The sequence below is a fragment of the Somniosus microcephalus genome, chromosome 4, assembly GCF_052327205.1.
Source record: "Somniosus microcephalus isolate GS21.2 chromosome 4, FLI_Smic_1.0, whole genome shotgun sequence".
In the NCBI taxonomy this organism is placed as follows: domain Eukaryota; kingdom Metazoa; phylum Chordata; class Chondrichthyes; order Squaliformes; family Somniosidae; genus Somniosus; species Somniosus microcephalus.
The window spans coordinates 227,591,543-227,609,007 of NC_140990.1; the positions used below are offsets into that span (position 1 = coordinate 227,591,543).

Consider the following 17,465-nt stretch of genomic DNA (forward strand, 5'->3'; position numbering starts at 1 on the left):
GTAAAGGATCCCCTTGGAATGAGTGACCATAATATGATTGAATTCCAAATTCAGTTTGAGTGTGAGATTTGGATTTCAAACCAGCGTACTGAGCTTAAATAAAGGAGACTATGAAGGTATGAGAGTAGAATTGACTAAAGTGGACTGGGAAAACAGATTAAAGTGTAAGACGGTACAAGAGCAGTGGTCTACATTCAAGGAGATATTTTACATCTTTCAAGATAAATATATTCCACTGCGGAAAAAGGGGAGAAAAAGAAGACAGCCATCCATGGCTTAGTAAAGTAATAAAGGATAGTATTTGACTGAAAACAAGGGCATATAAATTAGCCAAATCTAGTGGGAGGATAGAAGATTGGGAAGCATTTAAAAGCCAGCAAACAATAACTAAAAGATTAATTAAGAAAGGGAAGATAGATTATGAAAGTAAACTAGCAAAAAATATAAAAACAGATAGCAAGAGTTTCTACAGCTATATAAAAAGAAAAAGGGTGGCTAAAGTGAATGTTGGTCCCTTAGAGGATGGGACTGGGAAACTAGTGGTGGGGAACATGGAGATGGCAAAGATGTTGAACAAATATTTTGTATCAGTCTTTACAGTAGAGGACACTAAAAATATCCCAACACTGGACAAACAGGGGGCAATGGGGGGGGGGGGAGGAGCTAAACATGATTAAAATCACTAAGGAGATGGTACTCAGTAAAATAATGGGACTTAAGGCGGATAAATCCCCCGGACCTAATGGCCTACATCTAAGGGTCTTGAGAGAAGTGGCGGTAGGAATTGTGGCTGCATTGGCGATCATTTTCCAGAACTCCCTGGACTCAGGAAAGGTCCCGGCAGATTGGAAAACTGCTAATGTAACACCCTTATTTAAGAAGGGAAGTAGACAAAAAGCTGGAAACTATAGACCAGTTAGCCTAACATCTGTGGTTGGCAAAATGTTGGAGTCCATTATTAAGGAAGCAGTAACAGAGCATTTGGATAAACATAATTTAATAGGACAGAGTCAGCATGGTTTTACGAAGGGGAAGTCATGTTTGACAAATTTGCTCGAATTCTTTGAGGATGTAACATACAGGGTGGATAAAGGGGAACCAGTGGATGTAGTGTATTTGGACTTCCAAAAGGCATTTGACAAGGTTCCACACAAAAGATTACTGATCCAAATAAAAAATCACGGGATTAGGGGTAATATACTGGCATGGGTGGAAAATTGGCTATCTAACAGAAAACAAAGAGTTGGGATAAATGGTTCGTTCTCGGGCTGGCAATCAGTAACTAGTGGTGTTCCGCAGGGGTCAGTGCTGGGACCCCAACTCTTTACAATCTATATTAACGATTTGGAGGAAGGGACTGAGAGCAACATATCCAAGTTTGCCGATGATACAAAGATGGGAGGGAAAGCAGTGAGTGAGGAGGACATAAAAAACCTACAAAAGGACATAGACAGTGGGCAGAGATTTGGCAGATGCAATATAATGTTGGAAAGTGTGAGGTTATGCACTTTGGCAGAAAAAATCAAAGAGCAAGTTATTATCTAAATGGAGAGAAACTGCAAAGTGCTACAGTACAAAGGGATTTGGGGGTCCTGGTGCATGAAACACAAAAAGTTAGTATGCAGGTGCAGCAGGTGATCAGGAAGGCCAATGGAATCTTGGCTTTTATTGCAAGGGGGATGGAGTGTAAAAACAGGGAAGTCTTGCTGCAGTTATACAGGGTATTGGTGAGGCCACACCTGGAATACTGCGTGCAGTTTTGGTTTCCATATTTAAGAAAAGATATACTTGCTCTCGAGGCGGTTCAGAGAAGGTTCACTCGGTTGATTCCAGAGATGAGGGGGTTGACATATGAGGAAAGGTTGAGTAGGTTGGGCCTCTACTCATTGGACTTCAGAAGAATGAGAGGCGATCTTATCGAAACATAAGATTGTGAGGGGGCTTGATCGGGTGGATGCGGTGAGGATGTTTCCACTGATGGGTGAGATTAGAACTAGGGGGCATAATCTTAGGATAAGGGGCTGCCCTTTCAAAACTGAGATGAGGAGAAACTTCTTCACTCAGAGGGTAGTAAATCTATGGAATTTGCTACCCCAGAGAGCTGTGGAAGCTGCAACATTAAATAAATTTAAAATGGAAATAGACATTTTCCTAGCAGATAAGGGAATTAGGGGTTACGGGGAGAGGGCAGGGAAGTGGACGTGAGTCTAGATTCAGATCAGCCATGATCCTATTGAATGGCGGAGCAGGCCCGAGGGGCCGTATGGCCTACTCCTGCTCCTATTTCTTATGTTCTTATGTTCTTATGAGAAAGGGTTAATTAATAACCTTGTAGTAAAGGAGCCTCTGGGGAAGAGTGACCATAATATGATAGAATTTTAGATTGAGTTTGAGAGTGATTTAGTTAAGCACGAAATGAGGGTCTTAAATCTTAACAAAGCAAATTACATAGTTATGAGGGGTGAGTTGGCTAAGGTAGATTGGGAAACTAGATGTAGAAATATGATGGTAGATAAGCGATGTCAAACATTTAAAGAATTAATTCATAATTTGCAACAAATATACATTCCCTATAGGAATAAAAATCCCATGGGATTAGTAGTCCAACTGTGGCTAACAAGAGAAGTTAAAGATAGCATTAGATTAAAGGAAGAGGCTTATAATGTTGCCAAAAAGAGTAGTAAGCCTGAGGACTGGGTGGATATTATAATTAAGCAAAAGATGACCAAGAAATTGATAAAGATAGAGAAAAGAGAATATGAGAGTAAACTAGTAAGAGACATAAAAAGATTATAAAAGCTCCTATAGATATGTAAAAAAGAAGAGATTAGTCAAAGTAAACATGGGTTCCTTAGAGGCAGAGGCAGGATAAATTATAATGGGTAATAAGGAAATGGCAGAGACATTAAACAAATACTTTGGGCAGGATTTTCATTGGGCCGTGGAGGCGGGATTGGAGGCATGTGGGGGGTTAAAATCCTGAAATCGGGGGCCACACCCAACCCGCCTCCATGCCAGTTTCAAAGGAGGTGGGTACCTGACCCGCACTGGGACCCGCCTCCCCGAGGCGGGAAGGGGATTAATGCCAATTAACTGCCTGCTAACAGTTAGTTAACCGGCAGTTTTTAGCCTAATCCCTATTTTTAATGTTGAAGTGTGGGATTCCCGACGGCTCCAAACCACGCCAAGTTAGAGGAGGCGGACCGTCGGGAAGAAGGGCTTGGAGGGGTCGAGATGTCCAGTGTTCAGGTGAGTGATCGGTGCATGAGTGCAAAGGTAAGTGTGTTTGGTGTGTGTAAAGTGTTTAAAGAAGTTTTACATACCTTTACTTACCTTTACAGCCTTCCTTCCTTCAGATCTCGAGGGTCCCTCATCTCACCGGCACAGAAAGCAGAATGGCTGCGAGCTGTCAAAAATTGTAGCATTCAGCTTTCTATTCCAGGGAGGTCTCTAAATCAGCCTGAGAGGAAGGAATTAACCTGGAGTACAGATTGTCAGTGTTTGACAGCTTCAAACAGCTGTGGAACGCTGATATTTCATCTGTCAAAAGGTCTTGACAGATGAAATATCAATCTGTGATGTCACCTGTTGCCGGGTGGCCCTTAATTGGCCTGCTGAGCTCACTGGGCAGGCTCAACAAGGTCAATCAAGTCAAAATTGCATGGGTTGGCTAGAACTCGATGGAGGCGGGACTACAACCCCGAAAGTTGTAGTCGCGCCTCCTACCCAACTCCTCAATGAAAATCCAGCCCCTTCTATCTGTCTTCACAGTAGAAGACACAAATAACATTCCAGAAACAGTGGAGAACCAAGGGTATAGCAAGAATGAGGAACTTAAAGAAATTAGTATTAGTAAAGAAATTGTACTGGAGAAATTAATGGGACTAAAAGTCGACAAATCCCCTGGACTGGATTGCCTACATCCTCGGGTTTTAAAAGAGGTGGCTATAGAGATAGTGGATGCATTAATTTTGATCTTTCAGAATTACCTAGGTTCTAGAACGGTTCCCGTGGATTGGAAGGTAGCAAATGCAACCCTGCTATTCAAGAAAGGAGGGAGAGAGAAAACTGGGAACTATAGGCCAGTTAGCCTGACATCAGTAGTAGGGAAAATGTTAGTATCTATTATTCTTCTTAGGCAGTCCCTTGGAACCGAGGATGACTTGCTTCCACATTAAAAATGAGTTCTTAGGTGACTGATGAGCCCAATGCGGGCCCTAGTCTCTGTCACAGGTGGGGCAGACGATGGGTGAAGGGGCGGGTGGGTGGGGTGCTTGGGTTGATGTGTGCTCTTTCCACTGCTTGCGCTTGGCTTCCGCTTGCTCCCGGTGAAGAGACTCGAGATCTTCGCTGTCTTCCCGGATGCTTCTCCTCTACTTTGTGTGGTCTTGGGCCGGGGATTCCCAGGTGTCGGTGGGGATGTTGTATCTATTATTAAGGATGTGGTAACAGGGCAATTAGAAAATCATAATATGATTAGCAGAGTCAACACAGATTTATGAAAGGGAAACCGTGTTTGACAAATCTGTTAGAGATTTTTGAGGTTGTAACTAGCAGGGTAGATAAGGGGGAACCAGTGGAAGTAGTGTATTTGGATTTTTAAAAAACATTCGATAAGGTGCCACACAAGAGGTTATTACACAAAATTAGGACTCCTGGGATTGGGGGTAATATATTAGCATGGATTGAGGATTGGTTAATGGACAGAAAACAGAGAGTAGGAATAAACAGGTCATTTTCGGGTTGGCAGGCTGTAACTAGCGGGGCACCGCAAGGATCAATGCTTGGGCCTGAGCTATTCACAATCTATATTAATGACTTAGATGAGGGGACTGAATGCAATGTATCCAAGTTTACTGATGATACAAAGCTAGGTGGGTAAGTAAGCTGTGAGGAAGATGCAAAGAGGCTGCAAAGGGATATAGACAGGTTAAGTGAGTGGGCAAGAACATGGCAGATGGAATGTAATGTGGAGAAATGCGAAGTTATCCACTTTGGTAGGAAAAATAGAAAAGCAGAATATTTTTTAAATGGTAAGAGACTGGGAAATGTTGGTATTCAGAGGGACCTGGGTGTCCTTGTACATGCATCGCAGAAAGTTAACAGGCAGGTACAGCAAGCAATTAGGATAGCAAATAGTATGTGAGCCTTTATAAGAAAAGGATTGGAGTTTGAGAGTAAAGGGGCTAAAATTTCAGGGGCTTTATGCCACTGGTTATCGTAAAAAATAGCGAAAAGAGTGCGACCGCTGCTCTTTTGCCAGCTGGTGGCGGGTCTCGTGGTGTCCTCCATTTTCCCAGGCCCGGCAGCACTGCTGCTAAGATGTATCACCCTGCAAAGTAAAATGAGGGAGTGGTTATGTCAGTCGCCATGCAACTAAGTTCAGCGCTGGGTCCTAAGCATGCCAGGTAAACCCAGCATGCAAGCAGACTCACAGAGGTGTTCTCAGCACCTCTTAAAGGGACACACACATCTTTCAGGTAAGTTTCCATTTAAGCTTTTGGACTGGGTTTCTTTGATTTTACTGAAGTACTGGCTTGCTACAATAGATGTTAAAAGTATTTTAATTGTGCAGGGAGTGCTGTTGGATGCTTGCAAGGCCTCGGATGGTAAAAGAAGGCCTCGAGAAGACAGAAAAAGCTGCAAATACTCAGCAGGTCAGGCAACATCCGTGGAGAGAGAAACAGAGTTTACATCTCAGGTCAAGATGTGCCTGACCTGCTGAGTATTTTCAGCATTTTTTGCTGTCATTTCAGATTTGCAGCTTGCAGAGGGAAGAGGAGGAAGCAAAAGAGGAGGAAACAGAAGAGGAGGAAGCAGAAGAGGAGGAAGCAGAAGGAAGGATGCATCCCAGACAACCTCTTTCTGGCTCGGATATCCGGGATGGAATCCTCCACCTGCGATCCCAGTGACCATAACCCCAATACCCCTTTCAACAATAGTCCCACATCTTACCTCCCCTCTGTTACTGACCATCAAAGCATCCTCTTGGCCATGATTCTGAAATAACAGCCACCACAAACAAACTTTCCTATCCAACATTATATATCAATCCATCCAATATGACATCAAGAAATCAACTAATCACCCGTATGCATTTTCTTAGTGACTGTCTTGTGTGTGCCTTTACCTATCCTACTGATGTCACACAGTGCTACCCCAGTGATTGCAGCATGGCTGGTGGAAGGCTGCTGACTTTCAGTGGGGGACACTGCAAATGGCCTTGCTGGTCGACCTTGAGGAGCTGGTGCCTGGGAGTGTGAAATCAATCTTCTTCTTCACTCTCCTCCCCCTCTTGGTCACCCATTGACTGGGCAGGCTGCATTTCTTCCATGTGTGAAATGAGGAAGGCACAAGGGTAGGGTTGTGGTGAGAGGAGGGCGGGAAATCGAGTGGTGCATACCAGAAGGAGGTAACATACCAGCATCTTGTATCCCTTCTGCTTCGCCACTGGCCAAGGATTCAACCATGCCTCTGCCAAGAACGGCCTGTACCGTCTCCTCCAAGGGGGTGAGGTGAGGCTAGGAATGGGAGATGTGCTTCGTGATTGGTAAAGATTGTTGGTAGGTGAGCGATTGTAGCGGGAGGTTTGGGGGGCGGGTGGGAGGAGTCATGCAGTGTGTGCGGTTAATGGTGCAGTTGGTAGGAGACGGCTTTTGAAGATGCATTCACTGACCTTGTTCAGTGGTCTGAGGTCATGAAGCTTCTTTGTACACTGGAGTCAGGTGGTGGGGGCGACAGTGACAGCCTCAGTGATGTGGTCCCACATCGTTCTTTGTGGAGGGCCTCCTGGCCCCTGTGGGTAGAGGACCGCTCTTGCAGTGTTGACCCCCTGCACAAAGCTGGAGTGCTGCGTGCGAGACCCTAAGTGCCCCTTCCCTGGCTTGCTGAGCCATTTGTGGTAGTGCTGAAGCATTTTCCCATTTTTTGAGGTTCAGAAGGGAAATCTGCTTTAAGTGCTGAGGACTCCCACTTGGGAATTCTTTTTAATGTTAATTTTTTTTAAAGGCAGTAAGGGCTGAAATCTGCACACAATATTCCAGCTACAGCTTAACTAAGCTCGCCTACAAATTTAACATTCTATCCTTGACTTTGTAATCTATGACGCTAGATACAAAACCTAGGATGACTTTATATGCTACCACCTTTAATGGCCTATCTACACAACACAGCTGTTATCCTTTACTACATTTAAAATCTAACTATTTAAGATATACTTTAACCCCTTATTCTTACTTCCAAAATGTATGACTATACATTTCTCTACATTGAGCTGTATTTGCCCTCAAACATTCAAATACATGAACCAGATAAGAGTGTAGCTTTATGGGAAATTTGTAACAGGCCATAAACTGTGCTGGTCATATACCCAAGCATTTTATTCGCTGATTTTGATTTGGTTCATTTTTTAAATTCGTTTACGGGATGTGGGCATCACTGGCAAGGCCAGCATTTATTGCCCATCCCCAGTTGCCCTTGAGAAGGTGGCGATGAGCCGCCTTCTTGAACCGCTGCAGTCCGTGTGGTGAAGGTACTCCCACAGTGCTGTTCGGTAGGGAGTTCCAGGATTTTGACCCAGCGACGATGAAGGAACGGTGATATACTTCTAAGTCAGGATGGTGTGTGACTTGGAGGTGGTGATTTTCCCATGCACCTGCTGCCCTTGTCCTTCTAGGTGGAAGAGGTCGCGGGTTTGGGAGGTGCTGCCGAAGAAGCCTTGGCGAGTTGCTGCAGTGCATCTTGTGGATGGTACACACTGCAGCCACGGTACGCCGGTGGTGGAGGGAGTGAATGTTTAAGCTGGTGGATGGGGTGCCAATCAAGTGGGCTGCTTTGTCCTGGATGGTGTCGAGCTTCTTGAGTGTTGTTGGAGCTGCATTCATCCAGGCAAGTGGAGAGTATTCCATCACACTCCATACTTGTGCCTTGTAGATGGTGGAAAGGCTTTGGGGAGTCAGGAGGTGAGACACTCGCTGCAGAATACCCAGCCTCTGACCTGCTCTTGTTGCCACAGTATTTATGTGGCTGGTCCAGTTAAGTTTCTGGTCAATGGTGACCCCCAGGATGTTGATGGTGGGGGATTCGGCGATGGTAATGCTGTTGAATGATAAACACAACACTTTGTTTAATATGGTGAAGCAGTTAGCAAATGTAAGCCAGAATTGTAGAATATGGGGTAGTTCAAATGCTCCAAAGCTCCCATTTCAGAAATTCAGGTGTGGACTGGCCCACAATCATCCAACCTTTCATTTTGATGAGCGAGTGCTGTTGGGGCAGTGTGCACCCAAATTTCCGATATGCAAATCCAGCATGCGGAGCTTCCAACCAGAAGTATACACTTGTAACATTACCCCTGACAAGTCTATAAATGTCATGCTCAGGCTTTATAATACACAGGTAATATCATACTTAGAATACTGTGCTCAGCTTTGGTCACCATACCAGCAAAAAAATGGATATTCAGAACTCACACAGACCATTTAAATCTATTTCCATCTTGGCACCAAGCCCGCATCCTGCTATTCATGATTGAGTGAGAAAAACTGGGAGAGTGAATTCAGTTTGGAACGTGTAATCCATGCATGAGGCAATGTCGGTGTGACCAGAGGATCCGCTTACTTTTTAATCTGCCATGAAAACAAACCCTTTAAAAACCTCTTTCCAAAACATAAAAAGCTATTGCATTACTGCAAACAGAAATAAAGGACTGGATTTTACCAACCTCGGCAGGTCCATGGCGGGACATGTCGGTGGCAGGTCTTGATCCTGCTGTTGGCTCCAGCCCACTGTCCAAAATAATTTTCCCCTGATTGGGCTTGTTAAGCCCACCCAGCGCGTTTGCCGGCCAATTAAAGGAAGCGGGTCTGATGACATCATTTGATGACACATCATCAGCCGGTTTCCTTAAAGGGACCATGTGCAAATTTACTTTGACAGTTGTGCTGTCAGTGTTGTACAGCATTGAGATGCTGCAAACACTGACAAGCCCTGCACAAAGCTGCAGGGCTGCACCCAGGCTCTCCCATGACTCCCTCCATATGCTTAAGGTGGGAGTCACAGCAAGCAGGGAGATTCTCTTCCTTTCCAATGGGCGGAAGAGACCTCCCCAGGAGACCAACGCAGCCTGGTTGCACATTACACAGGAGGACCAGGCTGCAGTGGTGCAAACCTTTCAATGATCCCAGTAGATCATGAAATGTTATGGCAAAGCCACACTCAACCTCATCCTGCTGTGCCACTCATCACATCTCCATCACTCTGCCTTCCCTACTCTACTCCTGCACATCCTTACTCACACCAACTTACATTCCACCTCCACCCATCCCTCTCTATCTACATTATCACATCCCCATCTCACTAGCCACCCCTCACACTCACCCTCATCCAATCATGCCAACTAACAACACACAAGGGTATGTTTTGTATGTTTTAGCCAATGTTCATGTGAAGTTTCTGTTAATATGCTGTCAAACATTGAAATCTTTATTTTCAACACTTTGCGTTCTTGGATAGATTTGTTGAAACTTTGGATGTGGCTTAGTGAGTTGCAGTGAATGGTGAGACATAACGGTACTCCCCACAATGCTGATGAGTGTGAAAGTAATGGCTTGGGCATTGCAGGGATGCTTTATGGTATTGGTGTGGGGCGGTGCCAACGTGGCACATCATGTGGCAGCCAGGGTGTACAGCGTCAAGTGAAGTAAATATGGCCATGAAGAGGCCATCCCTGGCGTCCCGGGTAGCAATGTGGTCGGGTGCTGACGCCCTCTGTCCTGTGCAGCATCAGTTGATTGCAGAAAAGGTTGGTGTTGTTGTTGGTGCTGCTGGTGTTGGGGCTGATCATGGTGGCATTCTGAGGACCAAGTTGAGATAGTTTCAAGGGCACTAATTCTGATGTAACAGATGACAGGTGAACTTGAGATGACAGAAGCGATCTGTCAATGGTGAGAGAGGTTGTTCCAATGAGGTGACACTGGATAGAGAGTTTGCTCCAAACACTTGCAACCTGCATAAAGCTGAATCTGTCTTCCAAATGCAGTAAGCAACAGTTTCTGAGCTTGGAAAGTGAACAGCTGTGAGATGGGAGCTTTTATAGCACATTTGCAGCTGTCAAGTAAAGAGATGATTTCATGGTAACACAACTCCCGACCTCCTTACCTGACATGATCCCCAAGCAGCGTAGACCCCATAGGCGACCTCATAAAATGTAAAGGCGAGCTCAAAATACTTCTTAATGGGCTGTTAACAAGGTCATAATGACCTGAATTGCCTCCCCCACCGCTGCGCGTTGGGTGTGTTCAGCGTTGCCAGATCCGAAATCTGGGAAAGGCACATGGTGGCAAGTTGACAGCGGGGTCCCGACCCACCATCAAAAAAAAACATTTTCACACCCGACCCATCACCGAACCCGCCTGCTGACCCCTTGGAAAATTCCCCCAAAGCATTTGTAAAAACAAGGAACTAGAACTAGATTGTAAAATAACATGAACTCAAAGCCAAGGAGCATAATTACAAACCCAGTAGAAATGAGTACACTTTCATGTCCATGAATTCTATCCACATCTGTGTCCTATCTCCCCCCTCACCCATTACGTGCAGCATAGGGTACTAGACCCTTATTAAATAGATTATTCAATCCTTATGGAAAATCCAGATAAACTTTCAAAATCTATCAATCCATACTGGGCATATGGAAGAGGAAATTCCTTTAAGATGAACATTATGCCAATGATTAACTGTAACCTTATGCTTCCTCAAATGCTGTTACATCAAACATTTCAATCAATTATGAGATTATTTTCATAATTTTTATGGGCATGCAATTAAAGTGCCCTCGAGACTGAAGCATCCGTGAACAATTACAGGATCCAGTTTGTTATATCCTTCGTGGCATTATTTCGTCTCAATGTTCTGAGTAGAATGAGACAAAGGAACAGTTCTGTAGATCTCTATTGGAAGTTTAGGTGACGTACATGTAACATTCCTTCCTCACAGTGTGCATAAAGCTTTCTTCTTTAAGTTACAATCTTATTTGTGAAGAAACATATAGGCATGGGCGGAAAGCTGGCAGTTCCAGATCAGCCTCCATTTATGCACACCAGCATATTTTCCTCGCCATTGAAGTCAAATGGGTGGGGCATATAACAGGTGGCCGATCTGCAACCCCGCGTTTTCTGCCCACACCAAAAGTGAAGGTTAGCCCCCATATACAGTCAATTTTCAATTAGAATCTGGATGATGCCAGGTAAAACCTTGACTTCACCACGCAGAAACGAAGTCATTCTGTAATAGACTTTGTTACACTGGGACTTACAGAAAATACCCACACACACCGTCAATCCACACCCTTTCCCTGAGCAATGCATTCTCTCCAGAAAGGCAAAACAACACAGAGAAAAAGTTTTTGGCTAATTTAGAAAAAGCTCTGGGAGATTTTTTTCCTAGCCCCAAAGGCAATCGTGAAAGCTCCGGGAGACGGCAGTGACTGATACCAACCATCTCAGTTAACCCACCTACCTTCTGTAACAAAAGCAAAATACATTCTGTAACATTTGGCACTTACCAACATCATGATTTAATTTTACATTAGCGCAAAAATATTGCCAGGGACACAAAAAAGGACAGACAAGCTAATCAGAGTTACAGGGGGGCATATTCCTACTGAATTAAACAAACTGAAATACACATATCCCTCCAGTTTAAACTATTTCTGACAACCTTTACAAAATGGGGCTGCTATTTCACTCTCTGCATCAGAGAGGGTAGGTTTCCTCTCAGCTAAAAGAACTTGTTAATGATTTTGTTACAAACAGAAAGAATCTTCCTCCATTGTACCAATTGGGTTAAAATTTCTGTGTGCACTATTTTAATGAAGTCGTTAACTTCTTTGTTTTAAATGGATTAAGGACTTTGTTAAAATACCACACAGAGAGATTTGGCATGAACCATTTTGCACAGAGAAACTGCAACCCAAATAATTCTAGATCCAAACCACAGGTGGAACACAAGCTCCAAAGTTCACTTCCTTCTCATGTTAACTTTAGATTTACATTCATGCATTAAAATCTAAAACAATAAATAATCACCATGATGGAGTTACTCTTCACAAAAAGTCACAATGATTGGAAGAACAGAAGTATCACAGTGTGGCGGATCGCCACCTAAACGGGCGCAATCCACTTTTCCGTCCGTGGACAATAAATCGGGCACCTTGCCTTTAAGAAGCATGCTGCCTTTAAGGCATGACAAAGGAGCGGGCGTCGCCCTCAGTGTGTACACAAAAGCGCGGGCGTCGCCCTCATTCTGTTTTCGGGTTTAGCAGAGAGAAGAGCTGGTGCAGCCATCTCTCAAGAGAATGTAATAAAAAGCCATGTGTCCCTCAGATCGGTTCGGCCTCCATTCGTGTTCCGCAGCAGCCTCAACATTGGTGACCCCGACGCTCAGAACGTATTCCAAGCACTGCAATGGCGGACATGAACGCAGTTTCTGTGAAACTGCCGGAGTTTTGGGAAAACCAGCCCGAAGCCTGGTTCCTCCAAGCTGAGTCCCGATTCTGGCTGCGACACATCACCACAGATGGGACGAAGTATGACTACCTCGTCGCATCACTCGGTAGCTCCACAGTCACGAAGGTCTGGATAGCGCTGCAGAACTCACCAGAGGAGGGCAAGTATGCACATCTTAAGGCCGCGCTCCTTAAAAAATTTACGACCTCGACATACCAGCGAAACTGCCGCTTCCTCGACCTTCCAGGCCTCGGTGATGCCTCACCATCAGACCTCCTCTCCCACATGCTCTCACTCACCGACAAGAGCCCATCCGGGTCCCTCTTCCGCACGCTGTTCATCTGCCAGCTACCTCCCAGCATCCGCCCAGCGATCGTGGCGTCCGGCCTCACGGACCCAGAAGCCCTGGCCGACGAGGCCGACAAGCTGCTGTCTGCTCACTCCAGCCACGACGTCGCTCTGGACCTGGCAGCCACAGCCTGGGCGCGCCCCTCATCGGCCACCACGCGGCCACAAGGCCCAGCCACGGGGCCCACGGGGCTTTCGCGCCCCACAAACCCGGGCTACTGTTACTACCACGCACGGTTCGGCGCCAGGGCACAACGGTGCACACCTCCCTGCTCCTTCAAGTCCGCCCCCGTACCAGCCCCCGCGATGGCCGTGGGCCACGCGGGCTCCCTGCTGTACGTCACGGATGACAAAACCGGCCGCCGGTTCCTGTGCGACACTGGAGCTCAGCACAGCATCATCCCGGCCTCCGCCCTCGACATCCAAAAGGGCGAACGAGGACAGGCGCTGGCTGCCGCTAACGGCACGGACATCCGGACGTATGGCACCCGCACAGTCACCCTCGACCTCGCTGGTCGCCGCTACCGATGGGAGTTCATCACTGCCAAGGTACTCTCCCCTCTCATCGGCGCAGATTTCCTGTGCGCCCACGGCCTACTGGTAGACATCCCTCGACACCGCCTCGTGGACATGAACACCATGTCCCCCATCCTGGGTGCCATGGCCCTCCGTCAACCCGCCAGCATGGCATCACAGTGCCACGCCCGGGCCACGGATGACTACTCGGCACTCCTGGCCGAATTCCCGGCCCTCACCATCCCGACCTTCTCCGCGGAGGTCGCCAAACATGGGGTGGAACACTTCATCCCCACCACAGGCCCCCCAGTGTACGCCCACGCCCGCAGGCTGGACCCGGCCAAACTGGAGATCGCGCGGACCGAGTTTGCCACTATGGAACAGCTCGGCATCATCCGCCGCTCCAACAGTCCCTGGGCCTCCCCACTCCACATCGCCCCCAAACCAGGCGGCGGTTGGCGCCCCTGCAGGGATTACCGCTGCCTCAACGACGCCACCACCCCGATCGGTACCCCGTGCCGCACATTCAGGACTTCTCGGCTAGACTGGCCGGCCGCTCAGTCTTTTCCAAAGTCGATCTGGTGCACGGCTACCACCAAGTCCCCGTCCACCCCGCGGACGTCCCCAAGATGGCCGTAATCACCCCCTTCGGGCTTTTCGAGTTCCTGCGGATGCCCTTCAGCCTCAAAAACGCGGCCCAGGCATTCCAACGGCTCATGGACTCGGTCCTTCGGGACCTGAAGTTCCTGTTCGTCTACCTGGACGACATCCTGGTAGCCAGTTCCTCCAAGCAGGAACACCTCGAACACCTTCGCATCCTGTTCGGGCGCCTAAGCGACCACAGGCTCATCCTCAGCCCAGCCAAGTGTCAGTTCGGCCTGGACAAGATCGACTTCCTCGGCCACCACATCACCCATGCTGGGGCCATTCCCCTGCCCACCAAGGTGCAGGCCGTCCAGCAATTTCCCCGCCCCACCACCATCAAAGGACTCCAGGAGTTCCTCGGGATGGTGAATTTCTACAACCGCTTCATCCCCAAAGCGGCGTCCCTCATGAGGCCCCTGTATGAAGCCCTCCGGGGCAGGAGCTGCAAGATGGTGGTCGAATGGACGGCAGACGTATCAGCCGCCTTCAACTCCACCAAGACCGCACTCGCCGACGCCACCCTGCTCGCGCACCCACGGCCCAATGCCAGAGTAGCGCTCACCACGGACGCCTCCGACCATGTGGTCGGCGCCATGTACGAGCAGTGGGTCGACGGCGCCTGGCAACCACTTGCCTTCTTCAGCCGCCAACTACGCCCCCCGGAGGTCAAGTACAGCACCTTCAACTGCGAGCTCCTCGCGCTGTACCTGGCGGTCCGCCATTTTCGGATTTTGCTGGAGGGCCACCCCTTCACTGTGTTTGTCGACCACAAACCCCTGACATTCGCAATGGCAAAGACAACCGACCCCTGGTCCGCCAGGCAGCAGCGCCAGCTCGCGGCAGTGTCCGAGTTCACCACGGACATCCAACACGTCTCCGGCCGAGACAACGTGGTAGCCGACTGCCTCTCCCGCCCCGCCATCCACGCCACACACCTGGCAGTCGACTACGCTCAACTCGCAGCAGACCAGCTCACGGACCCTGATCTGCTCTCCGCACCTACCAACCTACCAGGGCTACGCCTGGCCGACGTCGCCTGCGGCCCGACCGCAGTCACGGTCAAGTGCGACATATCCCTATCTCAACCTCGGCCCATCGTCCCAGCGTCCTGGCGCCGCTGGGTATTCGAGATTCTCCACAACCTCTCCCACCCTGGCACCCGTGCATCCATCAAATTGGTAGCCAACCGCTTTGTCTGGCGTGGCCTTCGCAAGGATGTGCGTACTTGGGCCAACTCCTGCCTAGCCTGCCAACGGGCCAAGGTGCAGCAACACACGAAAGCACCCCTCGAGGAGTTCACCGTCCCTTCACGTAGATTCGGCCACATCCACGTGGACATCGTCGGGCCCCTGCCGCCGTCGCAAGGCCACACGCACTTGCTGACGATCGTCGACCGCACCACGCGCTGGCCCGAGGCAATTCCACTGACCTCTACCACCACCGCCAACATCGCCAGAGCCTTCATCAGCACCTGGGTCGCACGGTTCGGCGTCCCCTCCGACATGACGTCGGACAGAGGTCCGCAATTTACCTCTGAACTCTGGACCGCCATCGCACGCAATCTCGGGGTGACCATTCACCGCACCACGGCGTACCACCCCCAAGCCAACGGACTGTGTGAGCGGTTCCACAGATCCTTGAAGGCATCTCTTCGAACGAGCCTCCAGGACGGCGCCTGGACCGACCGACTCCCGTGGGTCCTCCTCGGCCTGCGCTCCGCGGTTAAAGAAGACCTCCACGCATCGGCAGCAGAGCTCGTGTACGGCCAGCCGCTGCGCATACCCGGCGAGTTCCTGCCCACCGCCACGACACCCTGGTCAGCCGACCAGCAACGCCACGACTTCGCCTCACCGGCGCTACAGTTCGCCCCGGTGCCATTGCCGGGCACGACAAATCCACCTCACATGTCCCGCTAAGCCTGCACCAGGCACGGTTCATTTTCGTCCGGCATGACACCCACCGCGGACCCCTTCAACCCCCGTACGACGGGCCCTACAAAGTGCTACAGGCTGGGGACAAATTTTTCGTCCTACAAGTGGGCGACAGGACTGAAAAAGTGTCGGTTGACCGACTCAAGCCAGCACACTCGGAGCCCGGTGAGCAGGTCCCAGTAGCTCGTCCACCGCCATGCGGCTGACCTGCCCTCAAGCCAGTACACCCGGCTGCTCCACACCCGGCCGTTCCACGTCCACCGGCGCCCTACAAGAGCCGCTCCGGCCGGCCCATCAGACCGCCACACCGTCTCGTCCACACCTCCTAAGCGGATTCTGGGGGGAGCTGTGTGGCGGATCGCCACCTAAACGGGTGCAATCCACTTTTCCGTCCGTGGACAATAAATCGGGCACCTTGCCTTTAAGAAGCATGCTGCCTTTAAGGCATGACAAAGGAGCGGGCGTCGCCCTCAGTGTGTACACAAAAGTGCGGGCGTCGCCCTCATTCTGTTTTCGGGTTTAGCAGAGAAGAAGAGCTGGGGCAGCCATCTCTCAAGAGAATGTAATAAAAAGCCATGTGTCCCTCAGATCGGTTCGGCCTCCATTCGTGTTCCGCGGCAGCCTCAACAACAGCTCGACTCAACAACAAAAAATGCCATTGACTACCCTGAAAACATCTGTACTAGTATAACTCGTAATATATTTAGATTTAAGGTGCTTTTGCCATAATGGACTGCTAATACATGATACTTGTGCTGTCGGTGACATCCGTAAACATAAATGACTTGACCTCTGTAGAACCAACAGCAACAGGGTCAGACTTTTGGCATCACTCTCCAAAGATCCGGGCTGTAATGTAAAAGGCCTGCACACTTAGGGATCTTTGTTAGTTAAGTTTCTTTGGGATCTTTGACGTGCTGGCCACCTTGGTTGGATGGTAAAAAGGTTTATTCAGTAGACCATACAGTACATTATACACATTTCAGACAGAACAGTCAAAATATGTCTCATCACTGACTCCTGTATGTGTGAATGTTACAAGCTGGGTATATCCTATGTCGACCTCAGAATGGAGTCAGCCTCTGAGAGTGAGACTTGCCATGCTGACAGATTAACCTGTATTCGAAAGCAGGAAATACTGTTTTGATCACTAAAAGTGTACGCTTCCTGTGTAAATGGTGTATATATTAGTGGGTTGTTCATTGTGGATAAAAACAGGTATCACGGGGACATCCACTCCATTATGTACTGTATTATTAAACTATAGTGAAACAGATATCAGAGTCTTGTATCATATTCTCACCAACATACCCTGGGTGCAAAGTAGAAATAGAACATTATTAGAGTTTTAACAGAGGTTATTTTTTTTCCTAGTGCTTTTTCATTTAAAGAAATCTAGAAGGGCATTTGCTTTGTTAGACTAACAGCAGAGTTGCCATGCCACCTTTTCTTCCTCTTTTTTCACTTCAGTTATTGTTTCTCCTATGGCTAATGAGGGTACAGTGTTGCTGATTTCTCC

The 17,465-nt window shown here is 48.4% G+C and overlaps 1 protein-coding gene across 1 annotated transcript in view; it reads left to right on the top strand.

Moving 5' to 3' along the window:
- LOC147120251 (uncharacterized) overlaps positions 1-17,465 on the top strand; it is a 368,220-nt gene that overhangs the window by 154,032 nt on the left and 196,723 nt on the right. The gene's annotated exons all lie outside the window — the stretch shown is intronic.